Source organism: Magnolia sinica, chromosome 17 (genome assembly GCF_029962835.1).
Source record: "Magnolia sinica isolate HGM2019 chromosome 17, MsV1, whole genome shotgun sequence".
NCBI classification, from domain to species: Eukaryota; Viridiplantae; Streptophyta; class Magnoliopsida; order Magnoliales; family Magnoliaceae; genus Magnolia; species Magnolia sinica.
The window spans coordinates 68,569,276-68,580,480 of NC_080589.1; positions in this window are offsets into that span (position 1 = coordinate 68,569,276).

The window sequence follows — 11,205 nt, forward strand, 5'->3', positions numbered from 1 at the left end:
TATTGTAGTTTTTATCTGGTGGAGTTGAACTTGGCTTATCTTTTTTATTTTTTTTCACACGCACTCTCACAATCCATACATGCCCATGCACTCACACCACAATGGGTGCTCAAACCCGTGACCTCATATTGAAACTCATGTGAGTTTACCACTAAGCCTTAGGTGGCGTTTGGCGCATGGGTTTAAATGGAATTAGGTGGGAGTGGGTTTTAAAATCCCATGGATGGTTGCAATGTCCTGTTTGGGACTCACATAAGGTATGGGTTGTGAAGCCCGTTCTTGGAATTAGCGCCAGGGCAAGGGTTTTGCAATCCTACTTTGGGATTCGTGTGGCTAGTGGTCAGTGTTATGTAGACCCCACCATGATGGATGTATTTTATCCATGCCGTCCATCCATTTTGAAATATAATTTTAGGGCTTAATACCAAAAAATGAGGTAGATATAAATCTCAGGTGGACCACGCCATGGGAAAATAGTAGTGATTGAATTACACCATTAAAAACCTCCTAGAGCCAACGGTGCGGTCCAGTTGAGATTTGGATCAAACTCATTTTTGGGCTCATACCATAAAATGACATGGAAGAATGGGTGGACGCATGCATGAAACACTTACATCATGGTGGGGCCCACAGAGCACCAACCGGTAGTGGCAAGATGAGTAGCTAATCCGTTTCCCAAACATAAAGTGGGATGGCCTCCAAGCCATGGGATTAGACGACAATCCCTGACACAGTGTAATCATTACATTTTGGTAATTCCATCCCACTTAAACCTATCTAATCCCATGCTCCAAACACCCCCTTAGGGTTGCAGGCGAACTTGGCTTATCAGTCCGAATAGGTATATTGCTTATATTTAGTTGGAGAAATGATCTAATGGCTGTGTATGAAACCTTCCCATGCACCTAGTTGCATTTGAACTTGTTGGCATCCACATCATCTATGTGGACAGTCTATTAGGTCCAGTTCACTCTTCTTCTGGTACTGTGAAAAATCACAGCAATTGGATGATTCTAGACATCCATGACTGGATCATTCTTATCTGTTTCTTCTCCTATCCAATTTTGCATTGCATTGATCGGACAGTTCGTGTCATCTGATCTGTATATTTTTTTCAAGGCAGCCTATAAAAAGCGGACTAGACTGTTGTCAGAAAAGAAGTCTTCAAGTCTTTTGCGCCGTTCGACCAGTCGAGGTTCCACTCAACTAGTTGAGGACAACTCAACTCGAAGTCCAGCGTATTTTTTTATTTTAGGTGTCTGTGGTGCTTAACCAGTTGAGGCTCAGGCTCGACCGATCGAGGACTTGGCTCGACTAGTCGAGGGTTACGCAGATTCTGCGTAGATTTCGTGCGGACTGCGTAAATTTGAGGCGGTTTTGCAGAGGTGCGGATGAGGCGTTTCTTAAACTATAAATAGGGGTCCTTAGGACTATTCTAGGGTATGCTAACGCTTGCTAAAGGGGTTCTAAGGGTTCCTAAAAGGGTTTTAGGGTTTCTAAAGGGTGCAGCAAGGGTGTGATTCGAGGTTGTTCGAATCGGGTAAGTCCTCTCTCTTTGTAATTTATGCTTTCATAGTGGAATTCTATCGCTTTGTGCCATGGTTTTTTCCCTTAAGGGTTTTCCATGTTAAATCTGTGTTCTCTTGTGTATGCTTGGTGTCATTGGATTGCTATCCTAGATCTAGACCCGTGTGATTCCGTAGCACAAATCCCCAACAAGTGGTATTAGAGAAATCATTGGGGTACAAATATGAATATGAGGGATTAGCATAAATGGGAAGCACTACGTATGATATTGAAAAGTACTCGGGAAAAAATAATTTTGAGTTATAAATGTAACGTCTCGGAAAAATCCGTACAAAGACTCGAGTACCACCTCAGACAGAAATACCCAAGGATCGTATCCCGTAGAAATTTAGGCGAAAATAGGTTAAGTGCAAAACTAAATTAATCGGTGGATTTAGCTTGAACCACCATTTACACAAATAGCAAGACCTAAAACCATCAAAATCGCTAACTCAACACTACTTAAAAACCTAAGAGAAATCCCGTGAGCCTGTCGCTCTCGAGAGTACATTGAAACTCCGTATCGGACCTGAACCGCACGTCGAAAGTCCGATGACCGCGAAACTATAGGGTTATATCTGTCCTACTGGGCTTGACAACCATCGCGGGAATCGAGCCCAGATAGTGTCCAGAAACGCATAACTTGAGTCTTGAGTAAAGTGTGTGAGAAACGCGAATATCTTTAGAAAACGTAATGAAACTTAAGTAAATTGGGCCATTCGCTTACCCGCGAAATTGAAGATTTGGGACCGTCGGTTTCTGACCAAACTTCACCCATGGGAAAAGGAAATTTTCCTGCTCATATCCGTATACTTGTAGCCTTGATCGAGCAAGTTCGACCATTGATCTGACACAGGTCCTTCACGGTCGATCAACTTGTCAGATCGCACCAAAACCACATCCTGGCATGGATCCATTGTCGGGGAGCGTATACTACGACGTATGTGAGTAGTGGGCCTTCCTATGAGCCCTGTTTGTTAAAAACATTCGCCCTTTGGATATAAATTAAGTATACCATGGCCCTGGGGCCATTTGCATCAGTTCTGAGCCTATATAAAGCCCTTAAACCACCCCATCTCTCCCTCATACGAATTTGCTCCTAACCCTAGGAGAGAGAAGAGAGAAAAAGAAGAACAAAGAGGAAGGAGAGGAGAGAGACTTTAGGAGATCGTTGCTGGGATTCTCTCACACTACTCCATGCACTGAATCACCTTTCCACTTCGCTACACAATCGTTTTCGGCTTCGATTTGGGTAAGAAAACCTAACCCTAATCTTGATTTAGAGATCCAAATAGAGTAATTGACGAAATAACTAACTTATTTCATTGCTTAGGTGCCCGACATTCCATTTTCGGGAACGTAGGATTCGAACCGCGTCCGAATCGAGTATTCCGACGAAAGGTACAGACTATAAACGTTTAGGTTATGGTTTTCGATGCTTTCAATGTCAGCTAATGATTTATGTCTGACTTGATTGCTGCCATATTGTTTAGATACGACGTATCCGATATATTATGTGTGTGTGAAATATGTTGAATATAAGATGCATCCCATGTGTTTGTTGAAATGTTTAAATGAACATAAAATTGTGATTTGTGCTTGCCATGACTTTTAATCTAGGATACATGTTTGTCGTATGCATAAATGATCTCTCGGTGTAAGGAATTATCATAATATATGTCATAACTAATCTAGTTTATGTATTTGGTGAAGTGTAACTTAAGTGTTTGATAAAATATCTGAATGAGAAAATGTTGATGATTCGTATTTATGAAGTGTATTAAGATAGGATTCTTAATTACCTTAATCATATGTATAGTTTCTTTCATGTGATCATATTTGCTGCTACGCAATTTATGAATAAAATGCAAGTGTTTGGTGACGTGTTCAATGTGTTTGATGAAATGTTCAAATGAGGGATTTATTTAAATTGTTTGTTAAATGCTGATATGATTATTACATGTGTTTACCTACCCCATCTGAGTAAGATTGGGGCTACAACGTGGCCCAAGCAATCGACAATAATCCTTGTACAGGTGGCTGAGTTAGTCTTGCCACATTGGGTAACTTGACGAATCCGTGTCGCACGACGATTGTCGACAGTGGTTAGTCCACAATAGGTGCTTATGCGCTCCATGTCGATTAAGTCAATGTGTGATCGTACCAATCGAACTTACCAAACAAATCGATTGGCCTATTGTATGTTTACCATGTATGGACATCACTGCTTGAATCTAAGGTATCATTTACCGATGTAAAAGTCCGTTTCAATCATGGTACCATGATCCGCTAAGATTCATAAGCCAGACATAGTGGTGTGTGACACCGTGGTCAAGCTGTCGGCCTACGTTGGGGTGACGAGCCTCTTCGTAGTGACCAGTGAGCAACCTAAACTCGTGAGCAAGGCATGGTGTTATGGGACATCGTGTTCGAGCTGTCGACCTATGCCAAGGTGATTAACCACCTCGTAGTGACCGCGAGTATAAACTTTGAACTTGCCTATCAACTGTTTTTCATTATGAGTGATGCCCTACAATTTGCCTATCGTATGTGATTAACTAAGATTGACGACCCTAGATGGATCCTTTGGTTCGGATCAATGATATAAATGGAGGTACCTTAGTTTCCCAAATCTGCTGTATGAATAAGCTTAATTAAATACTCGGCTAACATGACAATGCACCGCATTACATGTGCTTTGGCGAGTAAGTTGCACTTTAAGGAGTTTGTCATGCACGAAATTGGTTATCGGAGTTGTTTTGATTATTGTATTGCTTTATCGTTACTGCTTGATTGACTTGATAACATGTTAACATTCGCCTTATAGTACCACTGAGTTGGCCACTCACTCCCACCCTTGGATAGTGTTTTAAAACACCAACTAAACTCTAGTTTAGATGCAGGTGATGATGGAGTCTATGCGACAGAGCAGGACTTCATGGACGAGGAGGAAGAGTTCTCCTATTTCCAGCTCTTAGGCGGGTCTATGTAGACCTCGTGCTGATTCGACGGGAACACGGGGATACTTGGCTTAGTTGGACATCTTACATTCTCACATTTTATATATTTTGAAACAAAACATGTATGTATTCAGCCCGGTTATATACTCATACTCTAGAGGCTGTGAAACCCTTACCCGTTCAAATATATATGTTTCAGTCTTCCGCTTGCTTAATTAAATTATATCTGAAGTATGATATGCTGTTTTGGTACAATCTTACTCATGTTTAACTCATTAATATGGACATAATCTGAACATCATTATCCATATTGCATAAGTGATGTGCTGTATCTCGGGAGTAGAGCTTTACTCGACCCTCGAAATCCGGAGCGTTACAATAGAAGATCAAGATGATGAGTTCCTTAATCAAGCAAAGTGAAGATGGTGCTCTTGGGGAGCGAAAGTCTACTATGACTGATGATTATTGGAATACTCTTGATAAGAAGGCTTTATTATCGATTCGTTAATGTCTCACGGATGAGGTTCTCTACAATGTCATGAGGAAGAAAACTGCGGTTAAGTTATGGGCGAAGTTAGAGGATGTCTATGCGACAAAATCATCTGAAAATCGCCTGCACTTGAAGCGACAGTGGTATAACTTCAAGATGGCAGAGGGTGAAAATATGGAGGCTTACATCAGCAACTTTAATAAATTAGTTTGCAAATTCCTAGATATGGAGGAAGTGATGAAAGATGAAGAATAAGCATGTATGTTGCTGAATTCTCTTCTGACGTCTTATGAGTCATTAAAGGACACAATGTGCTCCACGAATAAAACCCTGAGTGTCGACATCGTTATCTTAGCCATTTAAGGGAAGACTATGAGAAAACTTAATGTCGACATGGGGATGTCTTCTGATGCACTGCTTACAAGGGGTATGAATTCTGAACAAGGTACAGGTTCTTCAGGTTATAGGTCCAAATCCAAGGGTAAGGGCAAAGGAAAGGTAAAGTGTTGGAATTGTGGGATGGAAGGACATATGAAGAGAGATTGTACAAATCATAAATCTAAAAGAGAATATTCTGAGGCTTCGTACAGGGAGGCCAATGCTGTCACGTCAGATGGATCGAGTGGATGTGATAGTGATGTTTTGTCCGTGTCTACAATTAGACGACCATACGATGATCGTAAGGGCGAGTAGATTCTAAACACAGGGGCATCTTTTCACATGACTCCTCATTGGAGTTGGTTCACCAGCTATAGGGAGTGTGATAGTGGACAAATGTTTATGGGCAATGACTTTGCCTGTAATGTTGTGGCTGTTGGTTTGGTGCGCATCAAGATAGTTGATGGGGTGGAGCATACCTTGATTAATGTTAGGCACGTTCTTGATTTGAAGAAGAATTTGATTTCTCTTGGTGTACTTGAGGTAATGGGTTGCAAGTACACAGGTATTGATGATACTCTTAAAGTATCTAAGGGGTCACGGGTAAACATGAAAGCGCAACGACTCGGTAACATGTACAAGTTGATCGGGAGCACTTCAAAAGGTGGAGCTGTAATGGTTGTAGTGAATTCCACCTTTGCACATGTGTAGCATGTTGGGCATGACTACATGAGTGGGCAAGACATAAAGGCTGAGATGCGTAGACAGAGATACAGAGTAGGTAGAGCAGCCACCTGTGAGAAGAATCATGCAGCATAATCACAGGATATCGGTGAGGCACATGGACGACTCCAATATCGCAGGAGATTCACTTTTTATTCAGAAGGCTCTAGGTAAGCCTGATGCTGAGAAGTGGAAGGTGACTATGGGCGATGTGATGGACTCGTTGTACCAGATCGACACAGGGGAGCTGGTGGAGCTTCCAGTGGGCCGGGAAGCAGTTAGATGCAGGTGGATCTTCAGGAGGATACAACATAGATACAGGGTGAGGTTGGTAGCGAAGAGATATGCTCAGAGAGAAGGGATCAGCTTCTCAGAGATATTCGCACTGACGATATAGCAGGTATCTATTAGATCTGTGATTGACGCTGGTTGACCAATGTGATCTTGAGCTGGAAGGATGAATGTGGAGTCTTCACTTTTATACGGGAAATTGGAAGAGCGGATCTACATGAAGCAACCAGAGCGGTTCAAAGTTTAAAGGGGCTGAGAAAAAGACTTTGCAGGAGGTCGTGGTACGACCCGTCGCCTAGGCAGTGATATAAAGTTTGATTCCTTCATGGTGAGTTAGAAATTGTATACTGATGACATGTAGATCGCCAATTATGACATGTCTGAAATTAAGGTACTGAAGACTCGGTTAAGTGGTACATTCAGGATGAAGGATTGGGGGGCTGCAAAGATGGTTCTCGGCATTGAGACTGAAAGAGGAGTAAGCTTTGGTTATCTTAGGCAGAATACCTTCGATAGGTATTGATCAAGTATGTGATGGACCAGACAAAACCGGAGAGCGTTCCCTTCGCGTCTCTTCTCAAGTTTTCCTCAGGACATGTCCCAAAACAGATGAGGAAAAGCAGGATATCTCATGAGCCTTATTCGAATGCGGTTGGCAGTGTATGCTATAGTCTGGATTAGACTGGTTATTTCACAGGCTATTAGTGTTGTGAGCGAGTACCCCGGCAAGAAATATTGGATAACGTTAAGATGGTAAGAAGGCTACGTCTTTACTTTTGGGAAGACATGAGCAAAGGTGGTTAAACACGTGGATTCAGATTCGACAGACATGCTCTCCTAGATCGTTCTTGTAGAGAAGTTGAAGTTATGTGCAACTTCTCTAGGCTTGGCGATGACGAAAAAGAAGAACGGAGTGTGCACAAGAAGTTATGATGTGATGCAGAGATAAGAGAAGGTGTTAAGAAGCTACATGGTTGAAGATTGAAGACTTGGTGGAGATTGTTGTCAGAAAAGAAGTCTCCAACTCTTCTGCGCTGCTCGACCGATTGAGGACAGCTCGACTCGAAGTCCACCGTGTTTTTTCTTTTAGGTGTCCGTGGTGCTCTACCAATCGAGGCCTAGGCTCAACCGGTCAAGGACCTTGCTCGACTAGTCGAGGGTCACACAGATTCTGCGCGGATTTTGTGCGGACTACGTAAATTTGAGGCGGATTCGCGGAGGTGTGGAAGGGGGGTTTCCTAAACTATAAATAGGGGTCCCTAGGGCTATTATAGGGTATGTTAAGGCTTCTTAAAGGGGTTCCAGGGGTTTCTAAAAGGATTTTAGGGTTTTTAAAGAGTGTAGCAAGGATGAGATTCGAGTTTGTTCAAATCAGTTAAGTCCTCTCTCTTTGTACTTTGTGCTTTCATAGTGGAATTTTGTCGCTTCGTGCTGTGGTTTTTTCCTGTAAGGGTTTTCCATGTTAAATCTGTATGTTCTCGTGTATGCTTGGTGCCATTGGATTGCTATCCTAGATCTAGACCCGTGTGATTCCGCAGCACAAATCCCCAACACAGACTACATGGACCAGATCATTTCTCATTTGCTAACTTAATGTCCTATCCTCTATTGTTGAAGTGGGAGTGTTCCCATCTAAAACTTTGGCTGAATGAAGGATAAGGAAGTCTAGGATGTTGCAGTCCTGATGATTTTTGAGGCAGCCATCATCAACCATGTATCTCATCAGAGCAATGGTTTGGATCATTGAACGTGACCCCATATCTAATGGTCTGATGCATTCTGTGGCAATCTGTGGAGATGTTCGCAAAGAGGAGAGGAGATCAAATGTTTGTGAAAATGCATGTCTTTCTGTTTGTGAATTTAGGCCAATACGTTGTGGCGGGCCCACCGTGAATCACCAAAAAAAGGCTGGTCGGCCTATCAGGTAAGCCGTGGTGTTGGAATCAATGGACACCAAACGGCCTGATTGACAAGCAGCTATGGCCTGTCTAATGCAAGAATCAACTTGATTTTAGAGATGCTCCTTCTTCAAGAGGGGGCCTGTGGTTTGAATGTATAGATCCGTAGACCGGGGTCGGCTGATACGCTTTAAAATCAGTCTATATGTTAATTTCCTATTTCTTCTATGCCGCAGGGTTGAAACCAAGAAAGATTTGTTGTTTTCCTTATGTTTTCAAACGTTTTCAATAAGACAGACGTCTTCTCACGCAAGTGGCATGTTGGTGGGAAAGATAGGCTTGCTTGCTTGGTAAGTCACCATGCAATCGCCTGTAGGTCATCAAGTCACCATGCAGTCCTGCGTGAAGCCTTTTACCATCAACGTCCCAATCCAATGTTATCCGTTTTCCGTTGAAATCCCGGAAGAAAACTTGAAATTTGAATTTCTCCGAGAAATTTGGGGAACGTGTTTCTGTCACCAAGAATTTAAAGCTGTACATGAGTTGGCTCGGTCCTCGAGCTAATTGGCCAGCTTGGTTCAGCTCAGTTAGCAGCACGAGCTAGTTCGAGTCAAGTTTGAACTCACGAGACATTTTCTCAAACACATATAATGCATCTTTAATCTCTCACATAAGGTAAAACAGTAACAACACCTCCCAGGTATATCATCAAACACTCAACAAACAACATAAAAAAATAAAATATGAGATCAGTTTTGTAGTGTAAATATTATTTTTAGGGTAATTTGTTTCATATTTATTCCTTCCTCACCACAGCCGATTCCGTGGAGAATGCATCTGAAACAATATTCGTTGAGCCATTTCATTAAACACTTGAAGAGCATCATTGTGATAAAAATAACTGAGCCGATTCGATTTGAGGTTCGAGCCGAGTTGAGTTGAATCGAGCTTAGGCAAGCTCAAACTTGACTCAAAATTTTCTCGAGTTCCAAAAACCAGCTCGTCTCAGTCGACTCATGTACAGCTGTAATTCTATGATCACAAGTATCAGGTTATGCAATTCAGCGATCAAAACAATTGATACCGTGTGCCTAAAGAACCCAGATTGGAAGACCGTGGCCTCATGGGCTACATCTAGCACGGAATATGGTAGAGACATCTCTGATCAGTACCGTAAGGTAAGGAATCAATCTGAGACGTTTATCTAGTGATACTTGAAATGAATGGTCTCTTTCTTTCTTTCTTTACAAATCACGCATATTAGACCATCTATCTATCACTCTTATTCTTTTTCCCACGTGCACCAGTCCTCATAATGGAACCGGTTTCACTTCTTGGAACATGGACTGGACGGTGGAGATCGTGGGGATGACCTGATGAGACTCTTAATAAGCGGCACATCTGAGGAAACTCTCCTTCATGCGCGCGGATTCCTTTCTGGCAGTCATGCAACAAACCACAATTGATGATAGAAGTACAGATTCGATGGATTGATCTTCCAAATGGGGAGATCTTTAGGGTACGGTCCATCCAGGTTGGGGTCCACAATATCAATGGCTTGGATCACTGACTGGGACCCCAATTTTACTGTAGTTCCACTGGAGTGCATTTTTTGGCCGTGGCAAATTGGCACACGTGTAAAGGATACACCATGGTTCCAGGCCAATCTGATAATCAGGTAGGCCGCTCATACATGTAGAATGCAGAGACCATTCATGGCTTCACCCGACGTCAGATCGGTCTGATTCTAAGCGTCTACACGGTCGCACCAGTCTGATAAGTGGCTTGATATTTCATGCACGTATACCATGTAGGCACGTGTGAGGCGACGCCCAACATCTCTCAGGCCACAGCCCCCAACAGCGGAAACGGATTGGCTACTCCCCCTGACACCAGCCCCGGAGCTGATGGTCGGTGCTCTGTGGGCCCCACCATGATGAATATGTTTCATCCATTCAGTTCATCCATTTTTAAATATCATTTTATGTCTTTATTCCAAAAATGAGAAGGATATAAATGTCGAGTGGATCACACCACAGGAAAATAATAGTGATTGGATATCCATCATTTAAATCCTCCTAAGGTCCTCTGTACTGTTTATTTGACATCCAATCCGTTGATTAGGTCATAAAGACACAGATGAAGGGATAAAACAAAGATCAACTTGATCCAATACTTTTATGGTTCCCAAAAATTTTTTAACGGTCGAAGTTCATTCAACACAGTTTCCTGTTATGTGTTCCACTTGAGACTGGGATATACCTCATTTTTTGTGCATTATCATAAATTTATTTAGAAAAACATATGGACGGAATGGATGAAACACATACATCATGGTGGGCCCACAGAGCACCGACCACCAGCTCCCGGGCTGGTGTCAGGGGGAGTAGCCAATCCGTTTCCCCCAACAGCTTCCAGCAACTTCCCTCGCCCCCATAGGCTATAGGAATCTTGGGGAGATTTGCGCGAGGAGATACCATAGACGGCATGATTCGTTCACATGGCTCACTTCTCCGATATACGGATCGCTGATTAGGTGGGGCCCAATGCGGAGATACCGCCCCATAAATGATGGTGATCAATTCATGAGGTGGGTCGCTGCCGTATGAATGAGAATCACCAGCGGTCTATATTAGACGTACCCGTGTGGGCTGTGGATGAGTTTACGGACTTGGATTTAGAGTGTATTTTCACTTCACTTTAAGCCCCACAGGGTACATGGCAAGGATCTCACACAAGTGTTCCAAATTGTCATGTGTATGGTTTTTCTGAGGCATTTTAGCTTGTTTAAGGATATTCCCGTTTCTGTTTCGAGGGCGACTTGAATCAGGGTGGGACCCTGACCGTAGGGCTCACCTTTATGTATGCATTGTATATCCTTGCCTTTCATATGTTTTGT